Source organism: Bombina bombina, chromosome 1 (genome assembly GCF_027579735.1).
Source record: "Bombina bombina isolate aBomBom1 chromosome 1, aBomBom1.pri, whole genome shotgun sequence".
NCBI classification, from domain to species: Eukaryota; Metazoa; Chordata; class Amphibia; order Anura; family Bombinatoridae; genus Bombina; species Bombina bombina.
This window is the reverse complement of record NC_069499.1, coordinates 1,098,697,721-1,098,719,007: the sequence shown is the minus strand read 5'-3', so window position 1 is coordinate 1,098,719,007 and position 21,287 is coordinate 1,098,697,721. Positions and strand designations below refer to the sequence as shown.

The following is a 21,287-nucleotide window of genomic DNA, read 5'->3' as shown; positions in this document are numbered from 1 at the left end:
TTTGTACTTTTAGAGGAAGTGATTTTTTATGTATTGTTCAGTAATTTATTTGAATAGAATGCATTTCTTTTTAGTTACCAGTGTTTGCTGTTTAGCTAAAGTTTTCATGTATTCTATTAAACATAGGGTTAATTGTGTAATCTGAAAGCAGGAAGGTTAATTTCCTATTTGTGGTGCTGTTCCTATGTGTGAATGACATGAGATTCAGCCAATGAGGCTTTCAATTTGGGAGCTGCCTCTTTTAGAAAGGAAGTTGCCCCACCTTTTTGTACAACACACAGGTTAGCAGCACATTTATTTTATTTGCAGCGTGCTGAAGGTAAGCTTAAAATTCAGGTCAATCTTTTTAATTTTTATGTTGTTTGTAATGCATACTGCATGAATTATTTGCTTAAATGTATGTGTTTGTGTTCAAAGGCATCCCAGTTAGTACTGTGCAGACATATACTCCCCTTTCTGCTGTGAACAGTCACAGCTGCTGCAGTTGTCCGTCACACAGAAATATTACGCTTCTACACATTTAAGGCTAAATCTTAAATTAAGGGGGGTGGGGGTAATACTAGAGATAAACATGGGGCTTCATAGAATTAAAGAGACATTTAAAGTATTTTTATATATTCAAAATATAAGTTGGCAATTGAACGCTGCATTGTTAAACAAGAAACAAGTTCATATGCTGGCTGATCACTTTTCAGCATTTAACTTGCCCAAAGTTCTTAAAGGGACAGTCAACACCCAGGAAAACTTTATCCCATACCTTAGATCCACAAAAAAAGATGTGCCTGCACCGCATCCCATCTTCAATACCACTAACGTTATATGTCTAATCATCGAAAACCCATACAGTTTTCAGCGGTAGATTCTGATTGGTGAATGACTTTAAGAAGAAGCCTCCTACGTAACGGTGGGGGGGGAGTTTGGCGGCCATATCTACCGCTGAAAACTGTATGTTCTTTCAATGATTAGACACATAACATTAGTGGTATTGAAGATGGGATGAGGTGCAGGCGCATTTTTTTTTTTTGTGGATCTAAGTTATGGGATAAAGTTTTTCTGGGTGTTGACTGTCCCTTTAATCCTGCAATATGCACTCCAGTGTTCCTGGGCCAATGGAAAATACACATTAAATTTAAGGGAAATAAAGAAGCAGAAAGAAAATGCACTAATATTTTAGTTTATTCTGAAACTTTGTTGTGTTCTCCATAGAAAATTGTTGGCATGCTAAAGTAGCCGGGTGTGTTGTAGCTCTACAATCTTGTTTGTGACAAGTAATTATTATTATACATTAGTTATTGCACTCACACAGATCAACTCCTAACATGGGTTAAAGTGTGACAGTTAAAGGGACATTACTCTGCTGAGTACAACTACAGTAGAATGGCTACTACTCACAGTACTGTTGTTTTCCTCTTGTGTCTGCAGCTGTCTTCAGTCATTCTCTTATTTTAACCCATTACAACAATTAGTTAGTGAAGCTCTGCATTTTCACACTGGGCGCCGCCATCTTGGAACTTATATTTTGTTATTTAACTGTGCAAAAAAACAACAAAAATGTACATCTGTCAAAAAGCAGATCTGTTGGAGTGCACTGCTCCTATCACAGGATACAATACATGTGCTGCAAGATGGCGACACCCAGTATTAAATGCAGAGCTTTAACAACTGAATTCTGTAATGAGGAAAAATAAGAGACTGGCTTTAATGAGAGCTTCAGGTACTGGAGGAAAAACAATAGTATTGTGAAAAGTAACTATGCAACTGAAGTTGTAACCTTTAAAGGGGCGTGAAATTCAAAATGAAACTTTCATGCTTTTTCGGCAAGAGACTCAGAGCTCGCTTGGAGCGTTTTTGTGAAGACTTCAAAGCTCAGTGCTCTAATGCGTGCTGGAAATGCTGGGACTTTTCAGAGCAAGGTCAGACGCTTGTAAACATGGCAGCCTCAACAAGCAATACGTTGTGTGTGTGTGTATATATATATATATATATATATATATGTGTATATATATATATATATATATATATATATATATATATATATATATATATATATATATTGTGTTATAAATAATTATTTCACAAGTGAGTGAGCTTATAGTAAACGTTCGAATGCGCAAAGGGATCTGCTGCACAATAATGGAGTACACATATATAATTCATATGTGAGACGTTTCTATTTTCATTCAATATTTCTAATACTTAAAAGGTATTAGAACTATTGCATGCAAATAGAAGCGTCTCACATATGAATTATATTTGAGTACTTATTGTGCAGCAGATTCCTTTGCGCATGCAAATGTTTTTTTCTAAGCTCCATCACTTGTGACATCTCCTAGCGCCACGTCATTGCTGGAGCAGAAGTGCCTGGCTCTGAGTGCTTTAGATCAGTGTTTTCCAAACGCGGTCCTCACAGACCCCCCCAACAAGAGTGCACAGGTTAAATAATAAGCTGATGGATGAGAGCAGGTTAGTAACCATGATCAGCTGATTACTTCACTTGTGTGCTAGTTTAGCTATAATGAAAACCAGGCCTGTTTGGGGGGTACGCAAGGTCCACGTTTGGGGAAACACTGCTTTAGAAACTGCATGCAATTTTTCTGTGGGGCAGATCACAAACTTTTTTTTTAAAGTTCCTGTTGGAGATATCTGAAACTAGATATCTCTTCTCATTTCTGCATTTCAGTTTAGCACTTTAATAGACATTTAAAGGACACACAACTGATCCCATGAAAACAAAGTTAATTTCTATGTATACTATCTTTCAAATGCTGTAGGGAAAAATTAGTTTGCGTAATCAAATTGCTTTCCTTTTTCAACCTCCTTCCCACTCATCTACCACTGTCCCTTCTGTAATAGAATTAAAGTGCTACAGCTTCTATAGAGAAAATAGCCCACACTCTATATAATTTAGTTCTGCAGCTTCTGATTGGCTGTAGTGTTCTGCTTCTATAAAGGAAGAGAGAGGTGTGAACTAGTGGGGAGTAGAATGAAAAAGGTAAGTAAAGTTTTTTATAAACTCATTACGCAGACTTTTCAGTTAAACTATTTTATTTATTTTTCCCTTGCAGCATTTGAAAAGTGTGTGTGATTAATACCCAGCGAGATATTCCTTTTGATATATATATATATATATATATATATATATATATATATATATATATATATATATATATATATATATATTCATTCTCATAAGCACAGACATGAGTGTTTGCAGGAACAGTAGTATTTATAGTGACATGTCGAAATATCTAAAATGTCATGTAAACCATCATATAAAGAAATTAAACTGGGCTCATGTGCGTTTTCATCTTTGTTTAATTTTGGTAAATAAATAGATCACTACCCACTCTCTCTGAACCTATTGTTTTCAATATTCATTATTTTGTTTGTTTGTTATGTTCATTTGAAAGATAAGTGTATGGATTTAACATTTTGCTGATAAATATATACTATTTTAGCACACAGTGTATGTTTACATTAGGATAAGATATAGCATTGACCACATGGTGTGCAGGAATATGCTATTAACTGATCCCTCAAGATTGGTCTTATGGGTATGTTTTTTTTGGCTAAGATAGTAGTGGCACTGTTTATTTTAGAGCCCTCACACATGTTTTGCTTTAAATTTAGTGGATAAATAAGTCATTTGATTTGGCCTGTTTTAAAATAGGTGTCTCATTTCCCTCTTAAATTGCACGAGTGGGCGAGTTAAAGGGCATCTTTCTCCTATTTTATGCCAAACCCCACCCACCATTTGCCTTATTTGGGGGAGCTAATTTGGGCTTTAGTCTGCAGATGACATATCTAGTCACAGTCATAAAGTTAGTATAAAGTACTCCGTTTTGCAGTTGTTATCAGTTAAGGCCAATGAGTGAAATATGTAGTAGGGTTAGCCTTGAGGAGTTAGCAATATGCTTTTCATGTTCTGAATAGTATAAATGGCAGAGCTAAATTGCATAAAAGGGGGCAAAATAAACCATGAATATATATTGCAAAGTTGTTTCATTATGCATAACCAAAACATTTTATTTACAAAAAATTGTTTACTGTACCTTTAAATTTGTTGACAAGGAAACACTATATAAATTATTTTCAGTGCCCTTTACCTTACACAGGTTTATCTTTGTAGCTTTAGGCTTTTTAGTCTGAGCTCCTTTTTAGTATTAAAATATTAAAATTACAAATTGCCTTAAGGGGAACTTGAAAAACTAATAAGCAGCAATATTTGGACATAGCATTTTTTTTTTATTTTTTTTTGTAGCTGTCCATGTCATAATGTAAATTTACAGAGAATCACCTCCATTGTACATCTTAGACACTGGTGACATAAATACAAACTCTGTGCAAAATATTTTTAGTATAGTTTGTGTTCATGTTAGCACAAATGTGCACAAAAATTAATTTTAATTTCTCTTGTTAAGTGTAGTCAGTCCACGGGTCATCCATTACTTATGGAATATATCTCTTCCTAACAGGAAGCTGCAAGAGGATCACCCAAGCAGAGCTGCTATATAGCTCCTCCCCTCACATGTCATATTCAGTCATTCTCTTGCAGCCTAACTAAAGATAGGTCGCTGTGAGAGGTCTGTGGTGTTTTTTAACTTAGTTTATTTCTTCAATCAAAAGTTTATTATTTTAAATGGCACTGGAGTGTGCTGTTTGTTCTCAGGCAGCTTTAGAAGAAGAATCTGCCTGCGTTTTCTATGATCTTAGCAGACGTAACTAAGATCCACTGGCTGTTCTCATCTGAGGAGTGAGGTAACTTCAGAAAAGGGGAATAGCATGCAGGGCCCCCCTGCAAACGAGGTATGTGCAGTAAATTATTTTTTTGAGGAATGGAATTGACTGAGAAAATACTGCTGATACCAATGTAACGTAAGTTCAGCCTTAAATGCAGTGATAGCGACTGGTATTAGGCTGATGAGTGTGTGTACACTGAATGTATTTTTCTAAGGAATGGAATTGACTCTGAAAATACTGTTAATACTGAAATAATGTATGAGCCTTAGCTGCAGTAAAAGCGACTGGTAGCAGGCTTATTAATAACACTTCATAACTTTTAAAATGTTAATCGTTTTTTGTGAGGTACTTGGTGATAAAACTTATTGGGGCATGATTTTTACCACATGGCCATCTTTGTTTTCTGCATAGAAACAGTTATCTGAGCTTCCCCACTGTTGTAATATGAGTGGGAGGGGCCTATTTTAGTGCTTTTTTGCGCAGTAAAAATTCAGTCACAATCTGTCTACTTCATCCTCCATGATCCAGATCGTCTCTAGAGAGCTCAGGGGTCTTCAAAATTCATTTTGAGGGAGGTAATCGGTCACAGCGGACCTGTGACAGTGTGTTTTGACTGTGTTAAAAACGTTAATTATTAAATGTTATCCGTTTTTGAGTATTAAGGGGTTAATCATCCATTTGCTGGTGGGTGCAATCCTTTGCTAACTTAATACATTTACTGTGAAAAATTGGTTGCTGTAACTATTTTGGTTCATTGTTATTTCAACTGTGACAGCTTTTTGTGCTTCTTAAAGGCACAGTAGCATTTTTTTATATTGCTTGTAAATTTATTTAGAAAAGTATTTCCAAGCTTGCTAGTCTGTTTAAACATGTCTGACTCAGATGAATCTCTTTGTTCACTATGTTTAAAGGCCAATGTGGAGCCCAATAGAAATTTGTGTACTAATTGCATTGATGTTACTTTAAATAAAAGTCAATCTTTACATGTAAAGAAATTATCACCAGACAACGAGGGGGAAGTTATGCCGACTAACTCTCCTCACGTGTCAGTACCTTCGCCTCCCGCTCAGGAGGTGCGTGATTTTGTGGCGCTAAGTACATCAGGGAGGCCCTTACAAATCACTTTGCAAGACATGGCTACTGTTATGACAGAAGTATTATCTAAGTTGCCAGAATTAAGAGGCAAGCGCGATAGCTCTGGGTTAAGGACAGAGCGCGCGGATGAGGTGAGAGCCATGTCAGATACTGCGTCACAGTTTGCAGAACATGAAGACGGAGAGCTTCATTCTGTGGGTGACGGATCTGATCCAGGGAGACTGGATTCAGAGATTTCTAATTTTAAATTTAAGCTTGAGAACCTCCGCATATTGCTAGGGGAGGTATTAGCGGCTCTGAATGATTGTAACACGGTTACAATTCCAGAAAAATTATGTAGGTTGGATAGATACTATGCGGTACCGGTGTGTACTGACGTGTTTCCTATACCTAAAAGGCTTACAGAGATTATTAGCAAGGAGTGGGATAGACCTGGTGTGCCTTTTTCCCCTCCTCCCATATTTAGGAAAATGTTTCCTATAGACGCCACCACACGAGACTTATGGCAGACGGTCCCTAAGGTGGAGGGAGCAGTTTCTACTTTAGCTAAGCGTACCACTATCCCGGTGGAGGATAGTTGTGCCTTTTCAGATCCAATGGATAAGAAATTAGAGGGTTACCTTAAGAAAATGTTTGTTCAACAAGGTTTTATCTTACAGCCCCTTGCATGCATTGCGCCTGTCACTGCTGCGGCAGCATTCTGGTTTGAGTCTCTGGAAGAGGCCATTCGCACAGCTCCATTGGATGAAATTATGAACGAGTTTAAAGCACTTAAGCTAGCCAACGCATTTGTTTCTGATGCTGTCGTACATTTAACCAAACTTACGGCTAAGAACTCCGGATTCGCCATCCAAGCGCGCAGAGCGCTATGGCTTAAATCCTGGTCAGCTGACGTGACTTCTAAATCTAAATTGCTTAATATTCCTTTCAAAGGGCAGACCTTATTCGGGCCCGGCTTGAAAGAAATTATAGCTGACATTACGGGAGGTAAGGGCCATGCTCTACCTCAGGACAGGGCCAAATCAAAGGCCAAACAGTCTAATTTTCGTGCCTTTCGTAACTTCAAGGCAGGAGCAGCATCAACTTCCTCCGCTCCAAAACAGGAAGGAGCTGTTGCTCGTTACAGACAGGGCTGGAAAGTTAACCAGTCCTGGAACAGGGGCAAGCAGGCCAAGAAACCTGCTGCTGCCCCTAAGACAGCATGAAGAGAGGGCCCCCTATCCGGAAACGGATCTAGTGGGGGGCAGACTTTCTCTCTTCGCCCAGGCTTGGGCAAGAGATGTCCAGTATCCCTGGGCGTTGGAGATCATATCTCAGGGATATCTCCTGGACTTCAAAACTTCTCCTCCACGAGGGAGATTTCATCTTTCAAGGTTATCAGCAAACCAAATAAAGAAAGAGGCGTTTCTACGCTGTGTACAAGACCTCTTACTAATGGGGGTGATCCACCCAGTTCCGCGGACGGAACACGGGCAAGGATTCTATTCAAATCTATTTGTGGTTCCCAAGAAAGAGGGAACCTTCAGACCAATCTTGGACTTAAAAATCCTAAACAAATTCCTAAGAGTTCCATCATTCAAAATGGAAACTATTCGAACCATCCTTCCCATGATCCAAGAGGGTCAGTACATGACCACAGTGGACTTAAAGGATGCCTACCTTCACATACCGATTCACAAGGATCATTATCGGTACCTAAGATTTGCTTTCCTAGACAGGCATTACCAGTTTGTAGCTCTTCCCTTCGGATTAGCTACGGCTCCAAGAATCTTTACAAAAGTTCTGGGCTCACTTCTGGCGGTACTAAGACCGCGAGGCATAGCGGTGACTCCGTACCTAGACGACATTCTGATACATTCGTCAAGTTTTCAAACTACCAAGTCTCATACAGAGATAGTTCTGGCATTTCTGAGGTCGCATGGGTGGAAGGTGAACGTGGAAAAGAGTTCTCTATTACCACTTACAAGGGTTCCCTTTCTAGGGACTCTTATAGATTCTGTAGAGATGAAAATTTACCTGACGGAGGCCAGGTTATCAAAACTTCTAAATGCTTGCCGTGTCCTTCATTCCATTCCACACCCGTCAGTATCTCAGTGCATGGAAGTAATCGGCTTAATGGTAGCGGCAATCGACATAGTACCATTTGCGCGCCTGCATCTCAGACCGCTGCAATTGTGCATGCTAAGTCAGTGGAATGGGGATTACTCAGATTTGTCCCCCCTGCTAAATCTGGATCAAGAGACCAGAGATTCTCTTCTATGGTGGCTTTCTCGGCCACATCTGTCCAAGGGGATGACCTTTCGCAGGCCAGATTGGACGATTGTAACAGACGCCAGCCTTCTAGGCTGGGGCGCAGTCTGGAACTCCCTGAAGGCTCAGGGACTATGGACTCAGGAGGAGAAACTCCTCCCAATAAATATTCTGGAATTAAGAGCAATATTCAATGCTCTCCTAGCTTGGCCTCAGCTAGCGACAATGAGGTTCATCAGATTTCAGTCGGACAGCATCACGACTGTGGCTTACATCAACCATCAAGGGGGAACCAGAAGTTCCATAGCGATGTTAGAAGTCTCAAAGATAATTCGCTGGGCAGAGTCTCACTCTTGCCACCTGTCAGCGATTTACATCCCAGGCGTGGAGAACTGGGAGGCGGATTTTCTAAGTCGCCAGACTTTTCATCCGGGGGAGTGGGAACTTCATCCGGAGGTCTTTGCTCAACTGATTCATCGTTGGGGCAAACCAGATCTGGATCTCATGGCGTCTCGCCAGAACGCCAAGCTTCCTTGTTACGGATCCAGGTCCAGGGACCCGGGAGCGGTGCTGATAGATGCTCTGACAGCCCCTTGGGTCTTCAACATGGCTTATGTGTTTCCACCATTTCCGATGCTTCCTCGTTTGATTGCCAAGATCAAACAGGAGAGAGCTTCGGTGATTCTGATAGCGCCTGCGTGGCCACGCAGGACCTGGTATGCAGACCTAGTGGACATGTCGTCCTGCCCACCGTGGTCTCTGCCTCTGAGACAGGACCTTCTAATTCAGGGTCCTTTCAACCATCCAAATCTAATTTCTCTGAGGCTGACTGCATGGAGATTGAACGCTTGATTCTATCAAAGCGTGGCTTCTCGGAGTCGGTTATTGATACCTTAATACATTCTAGGAAGCCTGTTGCCAGAAGAATTTACCATAAGATATGGCGTAAATATTTATATTGGTGCGAATCCAAGAGTTACTCATGGAGTAAGGTTAGGATTCCTAGGATATTGTCTTTTCTACAAGAGGGTTTAGAAAAGGGCTTATCTGCTAGTTCGTTAAAGGGACAGATTTCTGCTCTGTCCTTCTACACAAACGTCTGGCAGAAGTTCCAGACGTTCAGGCTTTTTGTCAGGCTTTAGCTAGGATTAAGCCTGTGTTTAAGACTGTTGCTCCACCGTGGAGCTTAAACTTAGTTCTTAACGTTCTTCAAGGCGTTCCATTTGAACCCCTTCATTCCATTGATATCAAGCTGTTATCCTGGAAGGTTCTGTTTTTGATGGCTATTTCCTCGGCTCGAAGAGTCTCTGAGTTATCTGCCTTACATTGTGATTCTCCTTATCTGATTTTTCATTCAGACAAGGTAGTTCTGCGTACTAAACCTGGGTTCTTCCCTAAGGTAGTTACTAACAGGAATATCAATCAAGAGATTGTTGTTCCATCACTGTGTCCTAACCCTTCTTCAAAGAAGGAACGACTTTTGCATAATCTGGACGTAGTCCGTGCCCTGAAGTTCTATTTGCAGGCAACTAAAGATTTTCGTCAAACTTCTTCCCTGTTTGTCGTTTACTCTGGACAGAGAAGAGGTCAAAAGGCTTCGGCTACCTCTCTCTCTTTTTGGCTTCGTAGCATAATACGTTTAGCCTATGAGACTGCTGGACAGCAGCCTCCTGAAAGGATTACAGCTCATTCTACTAGAGCTGTGGCTTCCACCTGGGCCTTTAAAAATGAGGCCTCTGTGGAACAGATTTGCAAGGCTGCAACTTGGTCTTCACTTCACACTTTTTCAAAATTTTACAAATTTGACACTTTTGCTTCTTCGGAGGCTATTTTTGGGAGAAAGGTGCTTCAGGCATTGGTTCCTTCTGTTTAAGGTTCCTGCCTTGTCCCTCCCTTCATCCATGTACTTTAGCTTTGGTATTGGTATTCCATAAGTAATGGATGACCCGTGGACTGACTACACTTAACAAGAGAAAACATAATTTATGCTTACCTGATAAATGTATTTCTCTTGTAGTGTAGTCAGTCCACGGCCCGCCCTGTCTTTAAGGCAGATCTAAATTTTAATTAAACTCCTGATAGCACCACTGCACCCTATGGTTTCTCCTTTCTCGTCTGGTTTTGGTTGAATGACTGAATATGACATGTGAGGGGAGGAGCTAAATAGCAGCTCTGCTTGGGTGATCCTCTTGCAGCTTCCTGTTAGGAAGAGATATATTCCATAAGTAATGGATGACCCGTGGACTGACTACACTACAAGAGAAATAAATTTATCAGGTAAGCATAAATTATGTTTTATTAACTTCTACATTCCTTATTTGTAGAATAAATGTTTTGTTTTTATTGCTATTAAAGGAGCATGAATGTTGAAATTTACATTTTCTTTCATGATTCAGCTGGAGCATGCAGTTTTATATTACTTTGCAATTTACTTCTGTTCTATTGGATTTTTTAAAAAATATATTTGTTATTGAGGATTATACACAACAGAGAAATACAGTTCACAACAGGTATAAAATACAATCATCAATTGCATGTCACCAAATTACAATTTTCAAATCCACCCCCATAATGCAATGTTAATTAGCCAATCTTGACAGAACCTTTATGTGGCATGGATCAGTAATATTACACTCGTGAGATATAACCAGAGCCTCAAATCATTTTTCTGTATATAAAGGGAACTTTAACAGTAACTGTTACTCAAAAATTAACATGGTGGGGAAGGAGGTTGGGAAAGGCTGCTATCAGCCTTAAATAGGAATATGTTTTAACCAACTAATTATATGTGTACTAATTGGTTTCCACTAAAGTGGAACTAATTCAGTGAGGCTGTTACCAAAGAATATCTTATTTGACTCAATTTAAATTAATCGACTTTGGTCAAAACTGGCCCACAAAAAGACTTATTCGATAAGAAAGGGTAGAAGGTGGGGGAGGGGGTAGAAGAGTAGGAAGCAGGTACAGAAATATTTGGGGAAAAAGCAGAGTAAGGGAAGGGTGGATAGTTAGACGTGCAACATAGCTGTCCTTCTTTGTTTATTTGGTCCATTTTTATTAGTGACTTTCTATCCAGTCAAACCATGTCTCCCTGTAGTTGTCCAACCTATCTTGATCCTTAGCAACAAACCTTTCCATTTTTGAGAAATAATTTACTAGGTCACACACATTTAAGATTAGGGGGGTTCAGACTGCTTCCATTCTCTCGCTAAACAAAGTTTAGCTGCCGCTAGTATATAGATTAGTAGTCTTTTTGTATGTGCTGGAATTGAATCTTCAAACGTGTAGTAGGGCCAATTGTAGAGTTATGAGGATATCTATGTTCAAAGTTTAAAGTAGCACCCTGATGGCCTGCTAAGGTGGTACCAACTTTGGACTTGACCACCATATGTGCATATCTATTCTGAACTCTGCGAGGAACTGGTCGACTTTCTAGCTACCTTTGTGGGTACTCTATGCCATTTTAATACCACTTTCATATGTTTTTTTAGTATTGTCACACAACGTAGTTTTTTTTTCATTAGGGATACTGCCTTACTTAAAGGCTTGGAGTAATGAACAAGGTATAGTTATAACAGAACAGGATCTATTTACCACGGGAGTCTCAATGAGTGATCTCTTAGTAAAGCATAATGGAATGAGAGGTCCAAGTTTGTTCCTGCCCTTATTCCATCTCTCTTCACATTTAGTCACATCTCTTAGAGAATTTCTCGGGAACTCCTAAGATTTAATTCGGCTTAGCAGTCAAACTCTCAACGAAACCACAAAGGGGCTTCATCCGATGTATTGGTCAATCGGAATGTTTTAACCATACTTCCTTTGGTGTAGAAGTCTTATGCTTGTAGCATACCTATCCTCTTCCAGTATTCCAAATGGATAATCTGGAAGTCCCACATCAGACCAGTTAACTTATGAATAGGTGATTGGTGTGGTGATATGTCAGCGTGGTGCCTGAGGTCATGCCATATAATATTTTGTTTAACTATAGGATTGCTAATCTGGTTGGCTAGGGTTTTGTTTCGGGACCCAGATAGCGTCTGCTAGATTGATTCCCTGTGTTAGAGACAGTTCTTCTAGTCGGTACCATCCTGGCCTTTCCCTTTTCGGGCACCAGGCCTACCGCCTCATAGTATAAAATGATATTAGGGAATGAGATACACTCTTTAGAAAATTGCCTTTGCAAAGTCTTATGTGCTATTAAGGAATATTTAAGGAATACTTGATGGATTTGATGTAGGTCTTATGCGGAACATTATAGGTAAGCATCTGAAGAGGTATAAGGCCTTTGGAAATAAGGACATTTTGCATATTGCTGCAACCCGAACAAGCCAAGAAATTTCCCTATGGTCCCATTGCAGCGTGAGTGCTTTAATATGGATAAATTGTCAAATTTATGTTCAGAGTATTTTCTATATCTGCACTCAGCTTGATTCCTAGATGTGATAGGTGGCTAGTGGACCATTGGAATTTAAACTGTTGCTGTAGGTCTGAAAAATGGTCAGGAGGTATGTTAATAGCATATGCTTCGGTTTTGGATATAATAGTTTTATAATAGCTAAATCTGCTAAATTTTTCTATCAATTGAAACACAGATGGAATGGAGGTATCTGGGTTAGTTAGAAGTGTGACATTGTCCACAAAGAGGACAATTTTATTCCTCTTGTGTACCATATGGAATCCCTGAGATCAAACCAGAAGTACGAATAGCTTGGGCAAATGGTTCCATTACTAGGGCAAATATCAAAGGGGACATCCTTGCCTTGTACCATTTGTAATAGATATTTCAGGTGAGCAGAAGCCCGTACCTCTAATTTTGGCAAATGGCGAAGAGTAGAGCCCTTTAATAGCCGGAATTACTGGTGGGGGGAAAACCAAAAACATTTAATACTTCCCATAGGTTCTCCCACCGGACCCTGTTGAAAAGGCCTTTTCCGCATCTAGGGACAGTGCCGTTAGTTGGGTTTCCCTCAGGTTAGCATCTGTAAACACATGAAGTAATCTCTTATTATCTGGACCTTGCTGTCCTTTTGTAAAGCCAACCTGATCTACATGGATCAGGGAAGGCAATAGATTGACCAGTCTATCTGCTAGTAATTTTGAGTATAATTTTAGTGTTTATCAAAGAGAGAGGTCTGTAGCTACTACATTGGGATATATCTTTATCTGGTTTCGGGATAGCTATAATAGAAGCCTTTAGACTCTCTAAAATCTGGCCTTCTGATTTAACCCTTTGAGTGCCAAGCACTTTCCCACCTGGGTGCTAAGCTTTTTTTAATGTGTGGTTTTTTTTTTTTTTAATTTTTCTATTTTTTTTGAAAAAAAAAAAGTAACTTTTTTGTTTTCATTTTTTCAGACCCCCAAGACTTACACTGTTGGAAAGGTTATGCGATTACCTTTCCAATGGTGGGTCTCGGAGGTCTGTAGCTGCCTAGATGCCCTGCTCCTATACTTAACATTAAGTAAATAAAGTTGCGCGGTGACGTCATCACGTTATTGCGCCTGACCTCACCACGCAAAATGGAAAGCCCCGGCGATGCCTGTCACTCTACAGGCACGATTGCCGGGGTAGGAGTGGGTGGGAGCCCCCAGATCTCTCTCAAGGTGGGAGAGTGCTAGTGACGGTTCTGAGCCGTCATTGGCACCAGAGTGGGAAACTGTGACGGCTCATTAATTAAAGGTGGAGGTGGAGTACTGGTTTGGGCTGGTATCATCAAAGATGAGCTTCTGGGGCCTTTTTGGGTTGAGGATGGAGTCAAGCTCAACTCCCAGTCCTACTGCCAGTTTCTTCTACAAGCAGTGGTACAGGAAGAAATCTGCATCCTTCAAGAAAAACATGATTTTCATGCAGGACAATGCTCCATCACACGCGTCCAAGTACTCCACAGCGTGGCTGGCAAGAAAGGGTATAAAAGAAGAAAATCTAATGACATGGCCTCCTTGTTCACCTGATCTGAACCCCATTGAGAACCTGTGGTCCATCATCAAATGTGAGATTTACAAGGAGGGAAAACAGTACACCTCTCTGAACAGTGTCTGGGAGGCTGTGGTTGCTGCTGCACGCAATGTTGATGGTGAACAGATCAAAACACTGACAGAATCCATGGATGGCAGGCTTTTGAGTGTCCTTGCAAAGAAAGGTGGCTATATTGGTCACTGATTTGTTTTTGTTTTGTTTTTGAATGTCAGAAATGTATATTTGTGAATGTTGAGATGTTATATTGGTTTCACTGGTAAAAATAAATAATTGAAATGGGTATATATTTGTTTTTTGTTAAGTTGCCTAATAATTATGCACATTAATAGTCACCTGCACACACAGATATCCCCCTAAAATAGCTATAACTAAAAACAAACTAAAAACTACTTCCAAAACTATTCAGCTTTGATATTAATGAGTTTTTTGGGTTCATTGAGAACATGGTTGTTGTTCAATAATAAAATTAATCCTCAAAAATACAACTTGCCTAATAATTGTGCACTCGAGATATATATATATATATATATATATATATATATATATATATATATATATATATATATATATATATATATATATATATATATATATATATATTCTCTAATAGGGTAGTTTTGGCCTCCTCTGTTAGTGTGGGCAAGTTTTAAATTTTTAGAGAAAAAGAGAAATCTCCGTCACCGAGGCTTCTTCGGGTCTCTCATATTTGGCTATATTGTAGAGATTATCATAGAAGTCCGCAAAGGCTTTCCCAATCTCAGCCGGTGCATATGCTATCTGACCTTTGTGTTCAAAATAGGGAATTCTGGCTGCCACTCTTTGACTCTTGAGTTTATTCACTAGCATTGAATCTGCTTTATTGCTTTTGTAGTACATAAGTTGTTTACATTTTGCAAAGGCGTTTTGAATTCTTTGAGTTTCAAGCTCCTTGAGGCAACCTCTCAGGCGGGAGATCTCCTCAGTTACCAACGGAGTCGGAGCTTCTCTATTTTGGAGTTCCACAGAGCGAAGCTCACACATTAATTTGCCCAGGGGGGCACTTTTGTTCTTTCTAAGGGATGCAGCTTTAGAGATGCATATACCTCTCAGGTATGCCTTCAATGCAGCTCATCTTGTTTGGTGTGATGTCTGGCCCTCAAGATTAATCTGCAGAAACTTTTCTATTTCTTCTTATATTTTGCGCAAAGGTAGGATCGTCTCAGAGAAATTTTGGCAGTTTCCAGGCTGGTTTTGCTGGTGGGAGTTCTGTACCCTTGATCTTGAAAGAGACAGAATTGTGGTATGACCAAGAGCAATTGTGTATCTTAGATTCCTGGATCACATTTAAGGTTCAGGAATCTACAAAAAAAGTTAGTCTTGAGTAAGACCGGTGAGGAGGCAAAAAGTATGAGAAGTCTCTAGAATCTGGGTGATAGGAGTGCCAAACGTCTTATAGCGAATATTGAAATATTATATGCCTAAACTTAGGGGCCGAAAATTAAGAGGAGTCTAAATTTTTATTAGAGGGAAGCCGTGGGTCCCAGACAAGATTAAAGTCCCCGCCCAGAACAATAGTTCCTTGATTTATTCTATCTGTCTGCAAAGTTAAGGATCTTTTTTAGGAACGTCATCTGTCCCTGGTTTGGAGTGTGTATGTGTGTGTGTGTGTGTGTGTACCAACGTGAAAATTTGGTTATTTCGTTAACAGATCAGGATGAGGAAACGTTGCTCCCCATCCTGTTCCACGTGTATTGGATGGAAGGATATGTTTTTATTGACCAAGATAGAGACCCCTCTACTTTTTCATGGTAGGTAGAATTGTAGACCACTGGGAATTGTGGAAATTGTCGGAATTTGGGATGTCGCCCAGTGGGTTTCCTGTAAAAAGTCTACTTCAGTTTTTAGGAAGGGTGTTTTTTTTTTTTTTTTTTTTTTTTTTTTAGCAAGCTATGCTTACTAGGGGAATTTAGTCCCTTAGTATTTAGAGTCGTGAAGTGTAGTAATGTTGTATGAGTCATTGTTGGGGGAGAAGTAGGAGGAAAACTAGAGGATAGGAGGGGGAAAAGGGAGGGAGTAAAATAGAGATCAAGCCTTGGAGCGCTAATCTATCAAAGAAACCAGGGAAGCCCAGTAGTTTAGGTTAGGCACTGATAGCCACTTATATAGAGTCCCTCTCAGGAACTACTATCCAATATTAAATTTCCAGAAGTACAATTACACACTCGAAAAGGGGATTGGAATTATCAATCTGCGTTCTAGCTTTTACTAAGTAGACTTTGTTTAGTGGGGGGGGGGGAAGAGTAACTTAATAGTTATCTGCCAAAGAAACGGACTGACACCCTGGTGACCAGATATACGATAATAAAGCTGCAGGTCTCTCCTCGAACCTTAGTTTATAGGAAATCTGGTGGGACTTGAATATCATGAGCTACTTATGAATCGGGGGGGAAAGTCTCAGACATTAAAAGGTCTACCGGCTTCACTTCGGGGGAGTCAAAGAGGGATCTGCCATGTCTGGTACCCACATTCTATAGTGTGTGTATGAAATTGTTTGGATGATTAAAGGGAAACTAAACCCACATTTTATCTTTCATGCTTCAGATAGAGCGTGCAATTTTAAGCAACTTTCTAATTTACTCCTATTATCAAAATTTAATCATCTATATCTATATCGCAGGCCCATACTGTCCAAGGTCTGAATCAGAATTTGTCTGGCTCCTTAGCTTAGATGTCGTCTTTTTCAAATCAAGAGAACAAAGATAAATTGATACTAGGAGTAAGTTATAAAGTTGCTTAAAATTGAATGCTCTATCTGAATCGTGAAAGGAAAAAAATTGGGTTTAGTGTCCCGTTAAAGTCAAAATATTTTGCACAGTGAAATACATGTAAGCTAGTCTATGGTCTTCAATGTAAGTGTTAGGAGGCCTGGATAAGGGTTGTGTGTTTAAGGAAGGATGGGTGTATGCTAAGATGAGATTATGAGTAAAACTAATATAAAGCATTAACATATAGAACCACAGATGCAACAATCTATTTTTTAGAATCCACAGATAATAGCAAGGGACTATGTAATTACTCCAATTAATATGGTCTAAGTCTGAGGCCTCTTAGATCAGGGCTAATGTGTGTCTATATGGGTCTACCACTCAACTGACCTAGGACTTGACCGTAAGAAAAACTTTTCAGCTCTGGTGGTGATGCTAGTTTGTCCTACTGGGAATCATGGCCTGCCCGCAGGCCCCCAAACTAGACAGAACTGGGGTGTCAGCTGCACAAAAGGCTGAGTATGGTCCCCCGCTCAAAACAGAGTAGCATGGACTCAATGTGGAGTCTATATGTAACTAAACCAATTCAACTTTGAAGAATTCTAACATTTCAACCTTATCAAAGTAACAATTAACAGTCTTCACAGATTAAACATACTTCGCATGTAAAACACATTTCTCTAGGTAATTAAATAACTGCCGAGACCATAAAAGCTCCTGCGTTGGAATGTCGGTCTGCCAAATTCATGACGCACTCTGATCCTTTATATTATGATCTGAATTAACACCCACACGTCAGGTCTATCATGGTCTTCCAGTTTTTGCATAGTAGCTTGTTCTTGGGTTTGAAACCACTTACAACAAAACAAATGTATCCTCACCAAACATTACCAGTTTTTATTCTGTAGTAGTTTAAACTGGTAGTGAGAAAGATGAGGCGCTGGAGAATTGACCCTGCTAGACTAATGTATTCCCCTCTAAGAAAACAGTGGTTGATATGTAGTGAATGTAGTCCAGCGCTAGATTAGCACGGGTAGAGTATTTAGTTAAATTCTATAATTCGAATATATTGTATTTTGTGATTGGATAAATGTTTAATGTATGTACTGCAATGTTGTTGTTATATATTTATTGTAGGTAATCCTAAGTATTTATCAACATTCAGTTAATAAAAAGATATAAACAGGTATATACAACTGATATATATAAACTTGTTGTCTAATGTGAACTTCTTATCTATATATATATATATATATATATATATATATATATATATATATATATATATATATATAAAAACACTAATAAAACATTTGTATAATTAGACAGAAATTTAATAACTTGTTAAAAGCATACATAAAATAAAAAGGGACGTCTCCCTTATAACATCGATTTCATCAGAGAAAACAATTGAATAACTGTAGTATATATTTCAGCTATTTGATAATCAGGTACCTGTTATATAGTGTAACAAATGATAATGTCCAGAAATTGGATTAAAAAAACTTAAAGATCCAAACGAGATGACCTCCCCGCTATTGTGGCGGGTGTGTGTTACCGGTCCGTTAGTGAGAGACTGGTATTTAAAAATATGTCATGTGACTTTTCCTACGTCACGTCACACTTGTGATCGTAGCTGTTTCAATATAGTTGTAATGTGACCAGTGATCCTTGATATTCTGTCAAGTGCTTATTATGTTGCAATTTTTTTAAACTTTAATCTGTATGTGTATCAGAAGGTGTATTCCCCTATTCCGTGTGTAATTAGGGAGTCTTGGGGGAGATTGCAACTTACGCTGGTCTCTTGGCACACCTGATTTCTCTTTTAGTGTGGTCTTTGCGGTCACATTCAGTGACTTGGATGTTAAACTTTGCGGTCACGTGCAGTGACTATAATGCAATCCTCGCAGTGTGGACTTGGCGGTCACTTGTAGTGGTGGGAATTGAACTTGTGACCTTTAGGGTAAGAGATGGAGATCTTAACCATTAGGCTATGTGTATCTCACTTTCTGTGTTAGCTTAGTGGACTTGGCGGTCACTTGTAGTGACTGTAATGAGGTCTTTGCGGTCACGGAGGTGACTAGTGGTGGGGTCTTTGCGGTCACAAGTGGTGACTAGGAGTAGAATCTTTAGCGGACATCAGTGATGTTATACAGCAAGGTCTTTGCAGTCACAGATTGTGACTTGCATGTATTAACTTGCGGTTGTATCTTTGCGGTCACAGATTGTGACTTAAAAGTGGTCTTTGCGGTCACTAACAGTGGTGACTTAGAGGAAATCTTTGCGGTCACTAGTAGTGACTAACAGAATGATCTGTATCGTTGGAGATCAAAGTAAAACTTGGCAATCTCTCTGTGCAACTTAGTAGAGCTGATTAGAAACAAATGCAGGTTGTAACAACGTCCAGCTGCAATGTTGCAGGAGGTAATCAGCAAAGGAAGTCTTGTAGTAGTTTTCTTTCCTTTCTTGGCAATTATAACAGCAATCAAAATAAAAACATAAAGTGCAGAGTGACAACAGTGTCAAGGTCAACGCGTTTCGCCCTTTGGCTTTATCAAGACATTGATAAAGCCTAAGGGCGAAACGCGTTGACCTTGACACTGTTGTCACTCTGCACTTTATGTTTTTATTTTGATTGCTGTTATAATTGCCAAGAAAGGAAAGAAAACTACTACAAGACTTCCTTTGCTGATTACCTCCTGCAACATTGCAGCTGGACGTTGTTACAACCTGCATTTGTTTCTAATCAGCTCTACTAAGTTGCACAGAGAGATTGCCAAGTTTTACTTTGATCTCCAACGATACAGATCATTCTGTTAGTCACTACTAGTGACCGCAAAGATTTCCTCTAAGTCACCACTGTTAGTGACCGCAAAGACCACTTTTAAGTCACAATCTGTGACCGCAAAGATACAACCGCAAGTTAATACATGCAAGTCACAATCTGTGACTGCAAAGACCTTGCTGTATAACATCACTGATGTCCGCTAAAGATTCTACTCCTAGTCACCACTTGTGACCGCAAAGACCCCACCACTAGTCACCTCCGTGACCGCAAAGACCTCATTACAGTCACTACAAGTGACCGCCAAGTCCACTAAGCTAACACAGAAAGTGAGATACACATAGCCTAATGGTTAAGATCTCCATCTCTTACCCTAAAGGTCACAAGTTCAATTCCCACCACTACAAGTGACCGCCAAGTCCACACTGCGAGGATTGCATTATAGTCACTGCACGTGACCGCAAAGTTTAACATCCAAGTCACTGAATGTGACCGCAAAGACCACACTAAAAGAGAAATCAGGTGTGCCAAGAGACCAGCGTAAGTTGCAATCTCCCCCAAGACTCCCTAATTACACACGGAATAGGGGAATACACCTTCTGATACACATACAGATTAAAGTTTAAAAAAATTGCAACATAATAAGCACTTGACAGAATATCAAGGATCACTGGTCACATTACAACTATATTGAAACAGCTACGATCACAAGTGTGACGTGACGTAGGAAAAGTCACATGACATATTTTTAAATACCAGTCTCTCACTAACGGACCGGTAACACACACCCGCCACAATAGCGGGGAGGTCATCTCGTTTGGATCTTTAAGTTTTTTTAATCCAATTTCTGGACATTATCATTTGTTACACTATATAACAGGTACCTGATTATCAAATAGCTGAAATATATACTACAGTTATTCAATTGTTTTCTCTGATGAAATCGATGTTATAAGGGAGACGTCCCTTTTTATTTTATGTATGCTTTTAACAAGTTATTAAATTTCTGTCTAATTATACAAATGTTTTATTAGTGTTTTTATATATATATATATATATATATATATATATATATATAGATAAGAAGTTCACATTAGACAACAAGTTTATATATATCAGTTGTATATACCTGTTTATATCTTTTTATTAACTGAATGTTGATAAATACTTAGGATTACCTACAATAAATATATAATAACAACATTGCAGTACATACATTAAACATTTATCCAATCACAAAATACAATATATTCGAATTATAGAATTTAACTAAATACTCTACCCGTGTTTATTCTGTAGTAGCACAGACTAACATTGATCTCATAGTGAGCACACTTCATAGTATGTCTATATGTATTAGTACAGTAGAAGACAAAAATTCGTAGCACTATCATAGGAATGCCAGTCTGCTCTGCTGATTGTGCATGTAAGTCTCCAGGCCTAAGAGATCAGCAAGTTGTCCCCTAGGGCGTGTTTTCTTTGCCAATTCAGAGTAGCATGATCCCAATCAGAATAAGCAAAGATTTAGATAATTTAAATTAAATAACCTTGCCTAGGGCAACCTAACATATAAAATGTTTAGCACTCATTACAACTGAATGAATCCTATGGGGCCTATTTAATAAGGTGCGAGCAGACATGATCCGATATTGCCGATCATGTCCACTACACATCAATAAATGCTGACCGCATACGCAGT

General features: G+C 39.2%; 1 protein-coding gene across 1 annotated transcript in view; it reads left to right on the top strand.

Annotated features, from left to right (window-relative positions):
- The first annotated feature begins 236 nt into the window (after positions 1-236).
- The window catches only part of LOC128642690 (copine-1-like), a 112,580-nt gene continuing 91,529 nt past the window's right edge, over positions 237-21,287 (top strand). The window contains exon 1 of the mRNA XM_053695490.1: positions 237-319. The gene's annotated coding sequence lies outside the window, so the exon portion shown is untranslated. The remainder of the gene's footprint in view (positions 320-21,287) is intronic.